Here is a 19889-nt window from a genome sequence, read left to right on the forward strand (position 1 = left end):
CGGTGTCAGTGTAGCAATGCATATAGAGTACTTATCAATTATCATATATAAACTATTAAAATGGTAAGTATATATTCATCATCATCATCATCATCATAAAGGCAGGTTTTATCAATAGTTGCCACGCTTGACAGGCAGGTTGGCAACAGCAGCTTGCTTTATTCTTTCTTTCTTTTTAACCGCAAAATTGTATGAAAAAGTTGCCCCGCTTTTTACGAATCATTTCTATGGAGACACTCCGTGTAAGTATATAATCTAAGAACGTATGCTTACGTGACTTTTAACAATAAAATTTATAAAAAATAAGAAGTAAGGATTATAGATACTTACCGAAAAATAATTGCTCCTACAGGTTATGTTACGTGTAGATACCTGAAAAAAGAAACAATATAATAAATCTCTTATTTAAAAGTTTCCTCTTGTCGGTCCACCAGAGTGAGACTTTGTACAAAAGTCAATTGCTTGGGTCCTTCTGTCCCATTCGTGTTTCAACCGTGAAGCAGTTGTGTTTGCAGGGCTGTGTTTCGGTTTGAAGGGTGGGATATGGCGTGAATTTACTGGATACAGAGGAATAACATCTGAGTCCTCAGGAATGGCAACGCATGGGGGGTATCATGGGCGAAACAGTATACTCTGGTATGTCCATGGTACTGCTCATGTCTATAGGCGACGGTTACCACTTTCCATCAGGTGGGCCGACAGCTTGTTTGCCATTCTAAATTGTATAAAAAAAAAACTAATTTATATATTCTCTTCCAGCCAGCTCTATCCCAGGCCATATCTTTGACCTCCCTACACGACATGACACCTAATGTTTCCTTTAATAATAATACAAGTTGGTTACTCTGAGTCATAGATTACTATGTGCTCTTCTATTGCAGTTGTTTTATTTAATTGTTTTATATTTTATGTATTTATTTATGTATATATATTAATTTATTTATTTAATATATTATGTGTATGTTTATATGTATTTATCAAGTATTGCTTTATTTTTCCTCTATTCAATAATGCACCGCCTACTTATTTCTTTGTTCGCCCAATGGTCGACTGGTAGAGAACACCGTCCGGTGTTAAGTCCACCAAATGCACATAGAATTTTACTGTGCATTAAAGTTGAAATAAATGTGTAAATAAAATAAATAAGTGAGTAACGCAGAGACCGTGATATAAGTAGTACACCTGAGTCCACAGGAATGGCAACGCATGGAGGGTATCATGGGCGAAATAGTACACTCTGTTATGTCCATAGCACTGCTCATGTCTATAGGTGACGGTTACCACTTTCCATCAGGTGGGCCGTCAGCTTGTTTGCCATTTTATGTTGCTTAAAAAAAGTGTTGCACGTGGTTCAAACCCATGCAATACTTTTTTGTACCGTTTGTTTCCAATTTTGATTTTGATATATCGAAACATTGACCTTTGAATAGAGATTTTAGATTTATTAAATCAAATCGAATTCTGAATCGATTTATCTCAAACAAATTGAGCGTGCAAAAGTCGAAAACAGTTAAAGTCAAAAACGGACAGGTCGAGTATTTTTATTTAACGTCAACTTTATACAACTGTCTTGGTCTCCTTGCTTCCTCAGAAAACTTTCTCTTTTCCAGCATAAATTTCCTTTTTTCCAAACGTCAACATACACATAAATTGCGGAATCATATTACTTGAGATTGATCTTTCTAACGTCGATTCTGTCATGACTCGATCACAAATCCGCTATTCGAATCGATCTTATAAACGTCAATTCACTCTTGGATCGATTTGAAACGATTCTAAACGATGGAGACCCTAAGAAACACTTTCAATACCTATGCAGGACAGTGGTCCGGAACTCGTGGCAAGGTGAACGCTAGGCCAGTCTAATTAGGCCGGATCACACTATAGTACCGCTCTCGCTCCACACTCGGCATGCTCAATAAAAACAAACAGAACTGTGTTAAATGTTGGCACTGGGGGGGAAAGGGATAGTTAGCAATAGAGTTTGATAGCCCCATTGCTAGCAATATACCCTATCAGGTCGATCTTCTCGCAGTTCTCCCTGGAAACTATCGTGATTAATTTATTGTTAAATTTGTCACGATGGGCTAACTGACCTGCTTCATCCTCACCTATCATCTCTCATTGGTGACCCGCCAGTGTATTAAAAAAACCACCCATTAAAAAAAATGTTGGCACTTACAATTGAAAAGTACCTAATAAATAAAACGTACTTCGTCAAATGATTTTTTTTTGTAAGATGAGTAGCTAATATGTGTTAATACATTTTATTCATTAATAAAAATAAATAATAACATGTAATTTCAACTGTCACCGAAAGTGGATGGTTCTGTAAATTGCGGTGCACCTACGTGCGGGGTGTCACGTGTCTTATATTATAACTAATTTGTACCACGTGGCATGTGAATAAATATAAATAAATGAACTAACTAAATGTAACAATAATTATCTATTAATATATTTAAAATAACTACTTAAACTTATTTAATTAATGAATTTATACTTTACAAATGTAAGCCACAAAATTTGAATAGTTTTAGACATGTGTACTTCTATTATCATTCAAGACCATTTGTACAAACCGCATTTCCAGCAAATAAATAAAAAAAAAAAAAACAGGATTGTAATGTGTATACATTGACTGGGGCCGATTCTGCATGTCATTTCTCTAAATTTATCATCTCTTAATATTTAAATTTGATAATTTCACGAAATTACTGTTGAGTTTATAGAACATCAATCATCATCATAAAATTCATTTTAAAGTTAAGAATTGGCATCTCAGAATTGACTATATTAATTCTTTTATAATAATATTTTACAAGATTGAGAGCGGAGCGAGATTGAATCGAGATCGACACTATAATGTGCATCCGGCCTTAGTATACCGTACTACGTATATGTCTAGTATATGTACGTATGAGCGCCTAATGTCTAGTCCACCTGCCATTTGTATGGGTTGTTCATACGCTAAATATATACCTGGTTGACCTAGCTTTGCTCGAGCGAATTTCCTATTAAATCTCTATGTTGCTGTTTTAACTGACTTAATGTGTGTTTATTTTTTTTTATGCAATTTAGAATGGCAAACAAGCTGACGGCCCACCTGATGGAAAGTGGTAACCGTCGCCTATAGACATGAGCAGTACCATGGACATAACAGAGTATACTGTTTCGCTCATGATATTGCGTGCATATGCGTTGCCATTTGTTTTTTTTTTTTTACATATTATCGATACCAAATGTAATAATTATTTTAGTAAGTTTTCAATAATAAAGAAGATGCACAGTGATGCATATTGCATCACTCTTCTATCGTATTTATCATGGGGAGCATGCCGTACCAAACCAAATTGATCGTGTTCTGAAGAATTGTTCGGATTGATATTTGCTGCTGATTTTCACCACGGTACAACCCGTCATAAACTGAAATTTCATCCCAACCATCTGGACGAGTGACGGTCCTCAACCATGCGTTTTTCAAAGCACTTTCTTTCACACACGACCACTCTTTGGAATCAACTTCCAGCAGCTGTGTTTCTGAACTGATACGACATGATAAGTTTTAAGAGAAGAGCATATTCCTTTTTCAAAAGGCCTTGTAGTGTTACGGGTGATCATGGGCTGCGGTAGTCAGTTACCATCAGGTGAGCCACATGCTCGTTTACCTCCTGTGTTATAAATTAAAAATGTAACACCTATTATTTTTCTATTTTTGTTTTTTAACACGTTGAGCGCCACGCGTATTTCTACAGCAATCCCGTTCAGGTCACGCTCGCCGCTTCGAAGCGCTGGTACTGCAGGAGCTGGTGTTTCCTATCGTAGCAGAAGGTAGTTTACGTTTGGAACGTAATTCCTATAAATTTTAAATAAATTTTCTGTAATTCCTAAAAATAGTGTAAAATTTTATAGTTCTCATGTTACACGCTGTCAGACACCGATGGCTGACGCGGCCTAAACGGAAAGTCTAGTGTCAGCCACCAATGGCTGACATGGCGCTCAACGTGTTAACTAGTTTTTTTTTCTCAACCAATTTACAAGTTCTATCAAACATTCAAGGGTTGGCTGGAAGAAATCCCTTTTAAGGGATATTTTAAGTGCATCCATTATTTAAAAAAAAATCTAATCATTCCTATATATAGTTATTATATATTATATAGTACAATATATGTTTGTTTAGATGATTCATAATTATTCAATAGAATGTTGCAACTGTTGAAGGGCGCAATAATATTACGCATCACATTTGCAGAAGGTCATGGATTCGATACTCAGTCGAGTTATTTGTTTAGCCATTTTACTAACACCATATTGTGTCAACTATATATATTTTTTTTAATGGATGATAATGTAATGGTATCCCCACCCGCGCTATCGGTATACACCGGCGGGGCGCCAGTGAAGGATGATAGGTGAGTATGAAGCAGGTCAGTTAGCCCATCGTGACGAATTCAACAATAAATTAATCACGATAGTTTCCAGGAGGACCTACGATGAGATCGACCTGATAGGGTTTATTGCTAGCAATGGGGATGCTAGGCCCCATTACTAACAATCCCTTCTCATCCCAGGCAGGCAGAGTTACCAATCCATTTTCCAATCATTAAAAGAAATTCAAGGTCGTTGACCTATCTCTTACATAATTACTACGCGATAAGGAAAATATACGGAAACAACACTTCACTTCCAAGAATCTTCACTTTGAATAAACAAAAGTACAAATTATAATGAATAACCATGGTAATTCACAAGATACTTTTATCGTTTCTCTTAATTGATAATAAAGGCACAGCCAAAACAATTAAGTCTAGACAAACAGTGATTTGGTAAGAAGCGAATGATTTTAATTCGAAAATGATTTAAAAATATTTTTTTCAAAAATTTCTACTTAAGGGGAAACGTGACTTTTCTTTAGCCCTTCCCTCCACCCCTTATTATTTTTCTGTTACGCCTTGACCCGATACAATTTTAATTACACCATCCCATCTTAAAGTTGCCTGGAGGGGGAGAAGGGATTGTTAGCAATAGGGGAGGTTAGTCCCCATTGTTATCAACATATTTTATCAGGTCCACCTCCCCGCGGTTCTCCTGAAAACCATCATGACTAATTTATCGTTGAATTAGTCACGATTGGCTAACAGACCTGCCTTTTCATCCTCACCAATCATCCTTCACTGGTACCCCGCCAGTGTATACCGATAGCGCAGGCGGGGTTATCATTCCATTGTCACCCATTAAAAAAAAGGTTGCCTGGAAGAGATTGCTATTTTTGTTTAAGCAACTTAGAATGGCAAACAAGCTGATGGCCCACCTGATGGAAAATAGTAAACGTCGCCTATAGACATGGGCAGTACTATGGACATAACAGAGTATACTGTTTCACCCATGATACTCCCCATGCGTTTCATATTTAGCGATAATGGCTTTATGGGGGGAGGCCTATGTTCAGCAGTGGACGGCTAACGCCTGATATGATTTAACTATAACCGGAGCGTGCAAATGGAGCGGTTTGCACAACAAAACCCGAAGGTCAGATACCAGTCTCTAGATAAACTGGGACAGTGGTTCTCAAACTTTACTAAGAGTAAACATTTATTTATAATAAGACACTTGGTAACATACAAGTGACAAATTGTTATAGAAATATTATTAAAATATAAAAGTAATGGTTAGTCCTCATCGCTAACAATATACCCTATCAGGTCGACCTCCACGCGGTTCCCCTTGGCAACTGTTGTGACTAATTTATCATTAAGTTCGTCACGATTGGCTAACTGACCTGCCTTTTCAATTTCTCTTCTATTATTATTAATGTTAATTAACTCAGCGTGACATCACTAGCGTATCCAATTAACTCTGTACATTGAAATAAAATATAATAATTATATATATTCTAACATTTTAATAATATATCAAACAAATAATACGTTTTCCTCTTGATATATCTTCTAGGAAATATAGTTATACCATAGAAACGTATTGAACATTATAATAGAAGGTAAGTTAGAAGGAAGGAGGGGGAGAGGGAGACCGAGACATAGTTACATCAGGCAGATCAAGGAAGGAGTTGGTGTCGTGTCGTATCAAAAGGTGAAGAGACTCGCTGAAAATCGTAGTGAGTGGCAAGAGCTCCACCGACAAGAGCGCAGCTCTTAAATAGGATAGATAGATAGAAACATGAACTTATAGAAATACATTGATTATATTATAATAAATTGTATAACTAATTCTATTCATTCTATGTCGAGTGGTTTTATTTTATACCATGAAGTTGGCAAACAAGCATGCAGCCCGCCTGATGGTAAACTGATGATGGTTACTGTAGCCTATGGATACCTGCAACACTAGCGGTATTACGTGCACGTTGCCGACCCTGAAGGAACCTTAATATAACTCTTTATGGTCCCGGAATGGAATTGTCCACCCTTTTTCCCGTGAGTGTCATAAGAGGCGACTAAAGAAACTGAATGGTCGATGAATGGGCAGCAGCGTCTCTCTTAAAACAACGCCAAAGCCTAACTGTATTTGCCAATCCGCCTGTCAAGCGTGGCAACTAGTAGCAAAACCCCTATGGGAGAGGCCTATGACCAGCAATGGACAATTAACGGCTAATCTAAAAATAATAAAAAATAATCATGTTGATTTCCAGGGAGTCCACGTGGTGGTCGACCTTCGATCGGTTCGGTCGATATTGCTTATAGGGAAAAGCATCCCCATTTCACAGATAAGCATAATTTTATAAACACGAAACAACCCAAAAATTTTACTTTGTTTTAAATTATTTTTCTTTTTTATTGATTGGATCCCATTAATAAAAGTATATACCTATCTATCTGTATATGGCATGTTTAGTTGATGATAACGGAATGGTAGCCCCGTCTGCGCTATCGATATACGCTGGCGGAGCACCAGTGAAGGGTGATAGATGAGAATGAAAACAGTCCAGTTAGCCCAACATGATGAATTCATCAGGAATTAACCATGATAGTTTCCAGGGAGAACCGCGTGGAGGTCGACCTGTTAGGGGATATTGCTAGCTATAGCCCTGTCAGATCTCATTAATAACAATCCCTTCCCCCCCCCCATGAGGTGTTTTGAAACTGGTTTATTTTAATCCAGTTCAAAATAGCATTTAACCGTGCCAAATAAATGGACGTTTACACGTTGCATAACCGTGTTAGTCGTATGAAAACAAATACGAGTCTAATAGCTAGACTTCAGTTCTGTAAACATCGTATATAGCGCTTTTTTATACTATTACGTAATAGAATCTGAAAGAAGAATAGAGAGTAATGTGCCAATGCATTGATGTTATCTGTCGTGAAGAGCCCGCAAAAAACTCAAAAGTTACTTTTTTTAAATCTCTGTTAACATATATTTAAATGAATGGTAACGCATGGGGGGTATGGTCATTAAAAAACCGTGTTTGATCGACTAACACCATGCACGTTTGTCATTCGAATAAATAAAATAGATGATACATGTGATGGATGCGAGAATAGTTCGGTAAATAAAAAATCTCATCGAAAACATGAAATGAAAAAAAATCCCAAGTCTGTGTACGCAGTTCTATCACTATAAAATATTTGTGTGATCACATGTAAAACCAACAAGTCAATTATTTTAGTTACGTATCTATGGAAACACCTATTTAACAACTTCGCTATAAATTGTTATTTAATCAATTACCTATCGACATTTATACTGACCGTGTCAATATTAGACATTTTCGTTCATATAATAATTATAATGACTTGGCAATTACACGGCAACATACTTAACTAATAAAATACTTTTATTCTTAAATGTACTATTTAGATTTACTTAGTAATTGAAATAACAGATGTTTTATTTAATTTATTCTTTTACAATTATTAGGCATATTACCTAGTAAGTTATATAGCTAGTAAGTAGTAAATAAATTTCAAATATTAGTATATCTACTTGATAAATAAAAACTCAAAATTCTCGCTTTATCTACAATAAAATTAAAAAAAAAACAAGAGATTCAAAAGTGGCTGACTCGCTTGGAGAAATAGATGATACGGCTATGTTTGGCTTGGCGAAGACACTGCCGTGCCCCCAAATAGTATAAATACTTAAACAAAATCTTCATTGACCAAGGAAAAAGAATTGGTAAGTGATGGGGTCTAACAGCCCCATTGCTAGCAATGTAGCCTATCAAGTCGACCTCCACGTGGTTTCCTCTGGAAACCGTCTTGGTTAATTTTACGGCTAACTAACCTGCATTCATTCTCACCTATCATGTCCCACTGGTGCCCCGCCAGCGTATACCAATAGCGCAAGTGGAGTTACCATTCCATTATCATCCATTAAAAAGAAACTCCGTTGACCAAAAAACATTCCAACATCTTGACGAGGGGGGAAAGGCATTGTTAGTAATGGGGTCTGATTTCCCTATAACTAGTAATACACCCTATCAGGTCGACCTCCACGCGGTTCCCCCTGGAAACTATCGTGATTAATTCTAGTGGAATTCGTCACGATTGGCTAACTGACCTGCTTTTTCATCGTCACCCATAATCCGTCACTGGTGCCCCACCAGCGTATACCGTTAGCGCAGGCGGGGCTACCATTCCATTATAACACATTAAAAAAAAAACATCTTGACGAATCGACATTTATAATATACGTTATGCACAATCGATTTTATACCCGTAAACATCATTAAAAATCATCGTTGATTGAACATATCGAATTGGTGTTCTGTAAATAAAAATAAAAAAAAAAAACAATAAATAAATAAATAAACTTTTTTCTCGACGTTGGTAAAAATAAATTTTAAAGATCAGTACGCAACTGTATATATATATATGATTTTGATGTTAAAATTATGGGAGAGCCACCCATGTTGCTAGCCATAATTATGAGTTAAAACAAACCAATGTCCATAAATGTTTAAGATAAGTTTATTATTAACTCGTTATAGTTAATTATTTTCGATCTCACCGTTGATTATCATTATCTAACTTGATCTTAACTGATTTTATGTCTTACAAAGAGGTTAGAGCTTTAGAAGTTTGTAAATGACCATTTTGGGAGGAAAGGGATTGTTAGTAATGCGGACTACCAGTCCCATTTCTAGCAATATACCCTGTCAGATCGATAGCCACATGGTCCCCCTAGAAACCATCATGTTGATTTCTAGACTAATTGATCTGCCTTATTGGGGGGAAAGGGATTGTCAGTAATGGGGTGTAACAGCCCCATTGCCAGCAATATACCGTATTAGGTCGACCTCCACGCGGTACTGGAAACTATTTTGGTTTAATTCTTGGGAAATTCGTCACCATGGACCAACTGGCCTAACTTCATCCTCACTTATCATCTTTCACTGGTGCCCTGCTGTGTATACCGATAGCGCGGACCGGGTTATCAATCCATTTTCACCCACTAAAAAAATTAACTACCTTATCTCGTCGTGGTCCCCACTGGAAACCATCGTGTTGAATTTCAGAAGCATTCTTCACGATGGGCTAACTGACCTGCATTTTCATTCTCATCTATCATCCCTCACTGGTGCCCCGGCAGCGTATACCGTTGGCGCAGACGGGGTAACCATTCCATTATCATCCATTAAAAAAAAAAAAATATATATATATATATATATATAAAGTCACCCAAATGAAAATAGAATTACACTGTCCATAAAAATTTAAAAAAAAAAAAAAAAAATTTCAAATCTGTTTACGACTGACGGAGTTATGAGGTAACAAACATAACAAAAAAAAAACAATACAACGGAATTGAAAACTTCCTTCTTTTTTCAAGTTGGCTGAAAATGACTCTTAGTCCGTATTTAGTTTCTATAAATCTATCTGAGGTGACATCGCCGGCCAACAGCATTAAACGTTTAGAAAAAAAAAGCACGAAACAAAAACAAAACCTCCTTTTCCTGAAATCGGTTAAAAATGTACAAAATAAAATTATAATAACAAACATTGAAAACACGCTAAGGTCTAGTTCACATTTGTTTCAACAATCAACAAATTTGTTTCTATCGCCTCGAAAACTATTTGCCTTACGTGTAAACACAGACGATTTACGTATATTCGAATCTAAAAATAAGTATTTATTTTTCTATAAATCCTGTATTTTTTTAACACCTCTTTCTTGTATTTGTTTTTAACATTCTTTGTAAATGAATAGTGTATTGTTGTTTTTTTTATATGTATATAAATACAGGAAGGTATGTAGAATGGATTGTATTTCGATAGGTACATTGATATATTTGAAAATTTACCAAATACGCTTCCAAATTCTTGAATACAATATGACTTTAGCCGTCTTTTATAAAAAAAAGTTTATCCAAGCATTATAATATTTTGTATATATATATATATATTAGTAGGCATAGAATTGGCCGTGTGGTCCCGGCATAGAATAGGCCACCCCTTCCTTTCACGTGGGTGTCGTAAGAGCCGACTAAGGGAGGATGAGCGGCGTTTCTCTGGCGTTCCTCTTAAAACATCTCTAAAGCCTGACTGCGGTTGCCAATCCGCCTGCCAAGCATGGCAACTGCTGGCAGAACCCCCCAAGGGGAAGGCTTTATGTTCAGCAGTGGTTTAAGGCTGATATGATGATAAATATTTTAGTTGTTATTTACATACAATTTTTTTTATACAACTTAGAATGGCAAACAAGCTGACGGCCCACCTGATGGAAAGTGGTAACTGTCGCCTATAGACATGAGCAATACCATGGACATAACAGAGAATACTGTTTCGCCCATGATAACCACCATACGCTGCCATTCCTGAGGACTCAGGTGTTATTCCTCTGTACCCAGTAAATTCACGCCCTTCAAACCGAAACACAGCCATGCAAACACAACCGCTTCACGGTAGAAACACGAATGGGACAGAGGTACCCAAGCAATCGACTTTTGTACAAAGTCTCCCTCTGGTAATATGTACGAGTTTATAAAATAATCTGTGTTATAATTTATAAAAGAAAGTATTACATATCTTCCTTTCATTTAAGAGTTTCCTCTTGTCGGTGCAACTAATTCATGCATCGTCTTCCAGCCAGCTCTATCCCAGGCCATATCCTTGATCTCCCTATACGACATGACACCTAGTGTTTCCTTTATCTGTCCCATGTAGTTATTCCTCGGTCTTCCTCTTCCTCTTTTGCCCTATATTTTTCCTTCTACTATGCTCTTTAAAAAATCGTCATGTCGTATAAGGTGGCCCAGCGTTTTGCCTCTTCTATTCTCTATTATTTTAATTAATGTTCTTTTCTCGTTCACTCTTTTTAGGACTTCCTCATTCGTATGTATATAAAAAAACAATTATTTCTCTATTTGTATAACAAATAAGACAATAGAGCTATAGAAGCAACGTTTTTGTAAACATTAAAATCCGTCAACAAATCTTAAACCTTAATCTTTTTTATATCTTTTGTCTTTATGATCATTTCTTTTTATAATGACATTTTCTGTCTGCCAAATATGGACCACCTAGGAAGCAACATTTACTCACCAATCTATACTCGACTTTAGTTAATTCACTTTCAAGATATTACGACTTCTATCGCCATAGAAATAAAGTTTATATTCTCTTAATCAAAATACACGTTAGGTTAAATTTTGAACTGTAATCCTTCTATAAATGGATGCATCTATAATAGACTATTAAAAGAGAATAAACTCGAGTCATTCCTTCAAATAGTCCTTTAATTTGATGGACACCCTTCCAACAAACTTAAATTGTTGTTTTGGAAAATAAAATAAACTTTATTGTTTATAACATAAGATTCTTTTTTAAAGAAATTTTATATTTGGTGTAGAAATTTTAAAATAGCCACGCGTAATGATGTGTGGGGTATTTTTTTGTCTTCAGAGTTGTGATTGAGTTTTTAAGGTAACAGAGATAAAAAATAGAAATTTAATTTGTGGTTTTTTAATATAAGTTGACATGTCAATAACTTTTTTTAGTATAATATGTGTATTACATACATATATATATATATATATATATATATATATATATATATATATATATATATATATATATATATATATATATTCATATATTCTTTTTATTTTATCAGTCACTGTTCTTTTGTTTTTTCATAATTTTCTATCAAATATACGGAAGCAATTTTGTATTAAAAGACAATTATTTATTTATTATTCATCATAAAACTAGAAAATCGTCATACTCCCCATCATATATATATGCACACATATATACAAAACCTATCTTTACTTTCTCCTGTCGGGTTCTCTAGGTTCAAAATCATATGATTTTTTTTTATACCACTGAGGTGGCAAACAAGCATACGGCCCACCTGATAGTAAGTGATTACCGTAGCCTATGAACACCTGCAATACCAGAGGTATTACGCGTGCATTGCCGACCCTGAAGAAACCTCTTTAGCCCCCTTTTGAAGAACCCCATGCTGTAGTCTCTTGGGAATTTTTTAATTTTGAATTCAATAATAAATAATATATATATATAATAATAAATAAATAACATTATTTGAGAAGTACGCAATGAGACTTTTTGTTATTTCTTAGATATTTATTAAAACAGAACAAAATAGAATTAAAAACAATACCTTATTTTAAAATATATGACTATAAAAGCTGCCAGTACGTCAGCAACACTTTTAATATTTAAATTTAGAAGTTAAATTTTTATGGATTTACTGTACTGATTTATGGTACAAAAATATTTGAAAAAGAAATGCAAAAGAGAGCAAGAGATGTAAGAATTACATGCTTTTTTCAGTCCTAGTTAAAATTATTAATATTTGTATATATAAACTATATGTTTATAAATTTATTGTTAAACTAGTTTTTACTCACGTCTTCGTCTGCTTGACCAGGATATTTTTTTAAAGAATGATAGAATGATAATCCCGCTTGCACTATCGGTATACACTGACGAAGCACCAGAGAGCGATGATCGGTGACGATGAAAGCAGGTCAGTTAGCCCATCGTGACGAATAACACTAGAATTATTTATTACATATTTTAAATCCTTTTCTATTTCAAATACTGTATACCAAATTTCATAACAAATGACGAAACAATAAACAAACAAACAAATTTACTTTCTCATGAATTATTAGTTCTTATTATCTTATATCGGAAAAGATTTTCCGTCAACACTTTAGTTTAGTTTAGTTAATTCGAACCACTATACCATACAATAGATAGTCCATATAAAATCTATGTAAATGACAATACTCGAACCAAAAGTATCATTATAATACATTTGTAATACGCAAAAAAACCTGTCACGGTATCAAATCGAAAACAATTAAACATCAAAAGACAAGAGGAAATTCGAAATGGTGGCCTTTGTGACGAATTAAAAAATATTTCACCACACCGAAACCAGATGGAGCCGGTTCAGTCCGGTTCAACAACTGGATTACGGCTTCATTACTTCGTGTCCGCGTGTCTGTTTACAATTTCAAGCCTGTCACCCCCTGAACTGGTACTGTAGCGTGACAGATTGGTCGTGAGAGTTCTTTTTTTAATGCCAATGAACATATTATAGAACGCCATCTAGTGGCAAACAAAACAGAGATTGTACTACGTATACTAGATAGGCAACTAATCATCATCATTCCAGCCATTATCCGTCCACTGCTGGACATAAGCCTCCCCCATAGACTGCCATAAAGAACGGTCTTCAGCCACCTGCATCCACTGACTATCTGCAATGCATTTCAGGTCGTCACTTTATCTAATAGGGGATCGTCCTACGCTGCGTTTGTTGGCAACTAATAGACAAGCTTAAATAAATACTGAGCTTACGGACCTTTTTTTTCTATCTATATATATATATATATATATATGTATATATATATATAAATATATATATATATATATATGACAGTGAAATTACAATATATATATATATATATATATATATGTGTATATACATATATATATATATATATATATATATATATATATATATATAAGATTGTGACAAAACAGTTAATGATATTAAAAACGAATTATCATATTCCGATTTTTATAAAAAGTATAAAAATGAAGAAAAACAATGTAATAATAAGAAATAATTGCATCATTCCATTAACATTCATTAAATAAATACAAAAAAAAGACCTGCGTAAGAATTGACTCCTTAATTGTGTCTCACCTACATAAAATCAGTTTATTTATATATGGCAACAAACAATTTACAAAATAATTATCATAACCGATTTTGATAAAATTTTATAAAAATAGAGATAATTATTTCAATCCGGCATGAAATTTGCAACAAAGCTACTAATATATATAAGTATCAAAGATGATGAAAAAGGATAACCATTCCATTAACATCCATTAAATAAAAAAAAAAGACCTGCATAAGCAATTGTACGACTTACGCGGTTATCATTCTGTTTCACCTATCGCATAAATATGAGATATTATTATATATAAAATATTATATATTAGAGATATCTATGCAGTAATTAAATTCTGTAAACATGACGCGAATTTGTGTCAAGAACAAATATAAAACTTGCAAATTGACGAAACCGGATTTAAATTTCATTTAGGCATTTAACATGTCAATGACATTAGGAAAATCCAATCGATTCCGTATTCTTATTTATTATATTAGAAAGTTTTATTATTTTATAAAGATACTGATTGTTTCCTGTTGCTTTCCCCGTATCATTTGGTATAAAAATTATTAAAATATTTAAAGTATTATTGCACCAATATTTCATCAACGATATATATATTTCATCCTTTTCCCATATGTCCTAATTTGGGATGTGTTCTAACTGCTTGCCAAATTTCATTCAAACACACCAAAACATCTTTGTAAACTTTTATATTTTAATATTAGTACAATAATAAAATTAAATAGAATTAAATGGAATGAAATGGACTTAAATGGAATGAATTTAAATTAAATATTTATTTGCTTTAAACAGACATTTCTCGTAATAAAGGCCTTGTGACAGACACTTTGACATCAGTTTGTCTTAAAATTATAAGCTCGCAAATTTAATTTAATTGTATTAACAAGTAATTAAACAAGGTATATACGTATGTAAGTGAACTACACATAAACATCTGTATTCTACATGCTATTTTTACATATGATCTAAAAATATTTTATGAAAAAATTAGGTAGGAAATAGAAGAACAATAATTAGAAATCTCTTCTAACTTCACAACAAGAGACTGTTTGGCAACTGTAGTTAGGCTTTGGGGATGTTTTAAAAATGGCATTGCTTTGCTTGTAATGGATTAAAATAAAAAAATACTTGACAGATTTTAAAAATTATTTCATCTATAGAAAGCTACAGAGTCAACGAATGACGTGAGCTGTATTTTTAAGTTCCAAAAACTCGTGTGAAGCAAGGAAGGTTACTAGTTCTGTATTATACCGTAGACACATAATAGAAACTATTCGAATCTCGTGCGAACAAAGTTGTAGGCAGGCGTAAGTATGCAATAGTCATGTAGAAGTTACTGACTCACATCCAAACGCCATACAATTTAGTTAGTTAACACAAACACGGTTTGATTAAAAGAAATTGTCCCAAGTACCAACTATTAAGAGAGCGAATAGAGGCTAATGGCTTCGGATATTTGATGATTGTAGAACTAGAATTAATGTAATTAACAATTTAGTTTAGATTAAACTTTATTTGATGTGATAAGTGTTTATTAAAATTAAAATAGTTTTTACGTCAATCAATTATAAAAGGATGTAATATAATATGTATTGTAATAAAAAAAAAATAGAAAAATATATCTTAAATATGTTAGGACACTTGATACGACACGACGAACTTATGAACATTATAATAGAAGGTAAGATAGAAGGAAGAAGGGGGAGAGGGAGACCGAGACATAGTTACGTCAGGCAGATCAAGGAAGGAGTTGGTTTCGTGTCGTATCAAGAGGTGAAGAGACTCACTGAAAATCGTAGTGAGTGGCAAGAGCTCCACCGACAAGAGCGCAGCTCTTAAATTGATAGATAGATAGATATTAGTACAGAGATTGTTGCTTGCTATTTCGTATGCGTAGATATCATAAAATAAAAATAATATAAAAAAAATATATAAATTTTTATTCAAATAAACTTAATAATAAACATTTTGGAATAGTCATTTTTTTTAATAATCTACTACCCAATTCGGAATGTAATTTCGGCTGAGCAGTGTTTCTATTAAAGCATTACCAAATTCTAACTGTGGTTGCCAATTCAGGTGCCGAGCGTGGTAACTATTGGCAAAACTCATGTTCAGCAGTGGACAGTCAATGGCTGAAATAATGCATGATAATACTAATCCCCATTGCTGACAATCTATCTTATATACATAAACGAAACATGGAACTCTACTATCCGTTCAATTTATTTAAAATAATTCATGAAATTTAGATGTGACAGCCCTATCTTGACTTCATTATGCATACTTTACATTATCCAATGATTTATTATTATTAAAATCAACATTAAATTGCGATTTAATCAAAATACACGTCAAAATGATCGATGCACCGTTCAAGATATTGTCTCCTACGTCGTTAGAATGTTTTGTCCCTTTCGTTTGTACAGTGACATTCTTGCATCTCTCCCTGTTACTGCCTCCACACTTATCACAAATCAGGGACTTGCCGGAAGTTCTAACAATATTTACCCATGAAGGTAGTTACTGGGCTCAAATCCTGCACATCACTTTGGCTTAAAAATTTTTTAGAAATATTAGCCAGAAATAAATTGGGAATAAATAGTGTTTAAAAGGAAAATAAAAAATTTATTACTTGCTTCATTGAACTCAGAATTGACATCAGGATAAAAAATTAAATTATTTTTAAATAATTGTTAATTTTTCATAGAGCACTAAAGCAATCAAAGCTCGTAAAAACATTTTTTTTTTTTATAACGAACTTAAAAAAGAAGTTCTTGACTCGATTGTATTTTGTTTTATGTTTTTTACCTCATAACTACGTCAATTCTAAACCGATTTGGAAAATCCTTTTTTATTTAAAAGAGTATACTTACAGATTGGTGCCATAATTTTTTTTAATCAGTGTTTTAGTTTAGTTTTAAGATCAAATTAACTAGTTTTGTCACAATAAAAGTCAGTTTTGTTTTTTGATATTTGTTTTTTTTTTTTCTAGAAATTATAAATATGTCTTTTTTTAAATATACTAAAAAAGAAAACAGGTGCAACTTGACTTTAAACCTTTCTTATTAAAGGCGCACAATCCATTACGTGGCAAGTTATTACCAAAAATATATTTCCAATAAGTAATAATCACCAACATTAATGCTGTATTCTTAATTAATACATTAACATTGGATGCCAACAATTTAAAGGCCGAATAGATGCCAAAATTTCTGTCACATGGCTTTTATTACGTTAAATGTATGTTTAAACCAAATAAATATTTCATTTAATTTCGTTTCGAACTTTAAACTGTATTTCACATGCGATTTTGTTAGTATAATACATTGCTATGATCCACCACATCAAAGGATTCCAATCCATTTCCCAACAAACAGAGCCTGTTTAAAGGTATCTATCGCTGTTAAATTATATTAGTATGTGAGCCTCTAACTCGAATACAGTTACACAAACTAGGACTGGTCGAAAGTTACAACACGGGCCGAACGAGAATTGATATTATGTATTTGTTGTAAATAACCAACATTTTTTGACCTCTCATTATAATGAAAATCGTATTTGTGACAGCTCCTATAAACTGGTTTTTAGACTTTTAAAGAACGTATGGCATTTTAAAATGACAATGAGAAATATTGATTGTATTGAGTGTTAGGGCATTTTATGTGTGTTTGTATTTACTTTCTATACTTTATGTTAAGAGCTTTCATAGCTCTAAATATGGAGGCATTGCATTATCAAACTTTGTAAAATTTCAAAAATAAAAATAAACAATATTTCTCAACGATTATTTTGAAAGATTTCTTACACGTATAAGACTTTGTATACTGATTCACGAGAGAAAAGCCGCAGAATACAGCTAATATTTCATACCTAAATATCTTTGAAGTGTCTAGATAAAGTTAAAATCCAAAATTTCTGTATTCTCTTTAATACCACAGGGAGATTTTGTACAAAAGTCGTTTGCTTGGGTACCTCTGTCCCATTCGTGTTTTAACCGTAAAGCAGTTGTGTTTGCATGGCTGTGTTTCGGTTTGAAGAATGGGATATGGCGTGAATTTACAGGGTACAGAGGAATAACTCCCGAGTCCTCAGGAATGGCAACGCATGGAGGGTATCATGGGTGAAACAGTATACTCTGTTATGTCCATGTACTACTCATGTGTATAGACGACGGTCACCACTTTCCATCAGATGGGCCGTCAGCTTGTTTGCCATTCTAACATAAGTTGTATAAAAAAAAAATCTTTTGCATTACTGTCATTTTTGTTCGCTATAACATTACAAGGTGGCCAATTATAATGAGTCTTTTTCTACTATTTTTGTAGACTATGACGAAGGTCTTGCAATGAATGAATAAGTTATGACAGTGTTGAATCTGTTTATAGATTTTTGTCAAGGTCTATTCATCTTGACCTCGCGTTATCAATACAAGCGTATTTTTAAGTTTTAAAAACAGATAACATGAAAGTTTTGCTTATCTATTAACCATATTTTTTTTTATTTTCTATCATTTTACAGTAAAATTTTTTGGGATAATAATCAGTTTTAATAAGTAACTATTACAACATCAAATATCATTACTAATCTAATATTATAAATGTGAAAATGAGTTTGTTTGTTTGTTACTTCGCAGTGCCTTAATAACTGAACCAATCGTCATGAAAATTATAATATAAATGTAAATTTTACTCTTAACCTCTCATTTAGGCCGTTATTCGTATGAGTCGTGACTAGTACAGCCAGCTTCGCTCCGACCAGAAGCACAGAAGAAAGATTAAGGCTAGTGTCACCATTCCAGGATTTCTATCAAGGGCCACAGCTTCACATTCAGGATTACGTGAGCAGCCGTTTCTTCGGCGTCAAAACAACCTCGACATAGAGGGCTGTCTATAGCTCCTATTGTGTATAAATATTTGTTTAATGGCTCGTTATTCTCCCTATCATTGTTTTACTAACAGATATAATAAACTTTTAGTCGTTGAATTTTTTATTTATATGTATACTAATAGGAAAACTTACAATACCTAAAACACATAAATACTAAATACAGCCATAACGTAAATCAGTGAAGTTTCCACAAGAAACTAACATGTTAAATAAACGAGAGCGCATGATTAATATGAAAAAATAAATGGTAATAAATTTTAGTTAAATATAACATCAAGGTAAATATTAATTACGGTTACTATTTGTTAAAGATCAGTCACGCGGACGAGTATTAATATATCTCCCATAGATGACTTGTAGTTAAATATAGTAACAAGGTAAATATAAATTATGGAATGATCATCCTGCCGAGGCTCTCCCAAGAGACTACAGCATGGGTTCTTCTAAAGGGCGTAATAAGGTTTCTTAAGGGTCGGCAAGGGGCACGATAACGTACGCACGTAATTACCATCGGACAGGCCGTTTGACAAGCTGGTTCGCCACCATAGTAGTATAACAAAAAAAAAATTAAATAATAAATACAAACAAAAAAAAAAATGATTTCTCAATTTTTTTATGCTACACCATGATATGTAGCAGGTGGTAATAATATATTCACGAAGTCTAATTTATTAATATCTGGACAAAATACAAAACAATATGAAATATTTTTCTCCAACGTTGAAAATATGTTTATTTGTATATTTCAATCTGTATTTATTTATTAATTCTTTATTGCACAATAAAACTTTGTACAAATGGCGAGCTTAATGCCATATGGCATTCTCTACCAACTAACCATTGGGTAAAAACA

General features: G+C 33.6%; 1 protein-coding gene across 1 annotated transcript in view; it reads right to left on the reverse strand.

Moving 5' to 3' along the window:
* Positions 1–19889, reverse strand: part of LOC113519993 (facilitated trehalose transporter Tret1-like) — a 129845-nt gene that overhangs the window by 103812 nt on the left and 6144 nt on the right. Inside the window, exon 2 of the mRNA XM_052902013.1 lies at positions 331–372. The gene's annotated coding sequence lies outside the window, so the exon portion shown is untranslated. The remainder of the gene's footprint in view (positions 1–330; positions 373–19889) is intronic.

The sequence above is a fragment of the Galleria mellonella genome, unplaced genomic scaffold, assembly GCF_026898425.1.
Source record: "Galleria mellonella isolate WM207_F2 unplaced genomic scaffold, CSIRO_AGI_GalMel_v1 utg87, whole genome shotgun sequence".
Lineage (NCBI taxonomy): Eukaryota > Metazoa > Arthropoda > Insecta > Lepidoptera > Pyralidae > Galleria > Galleria mellonella.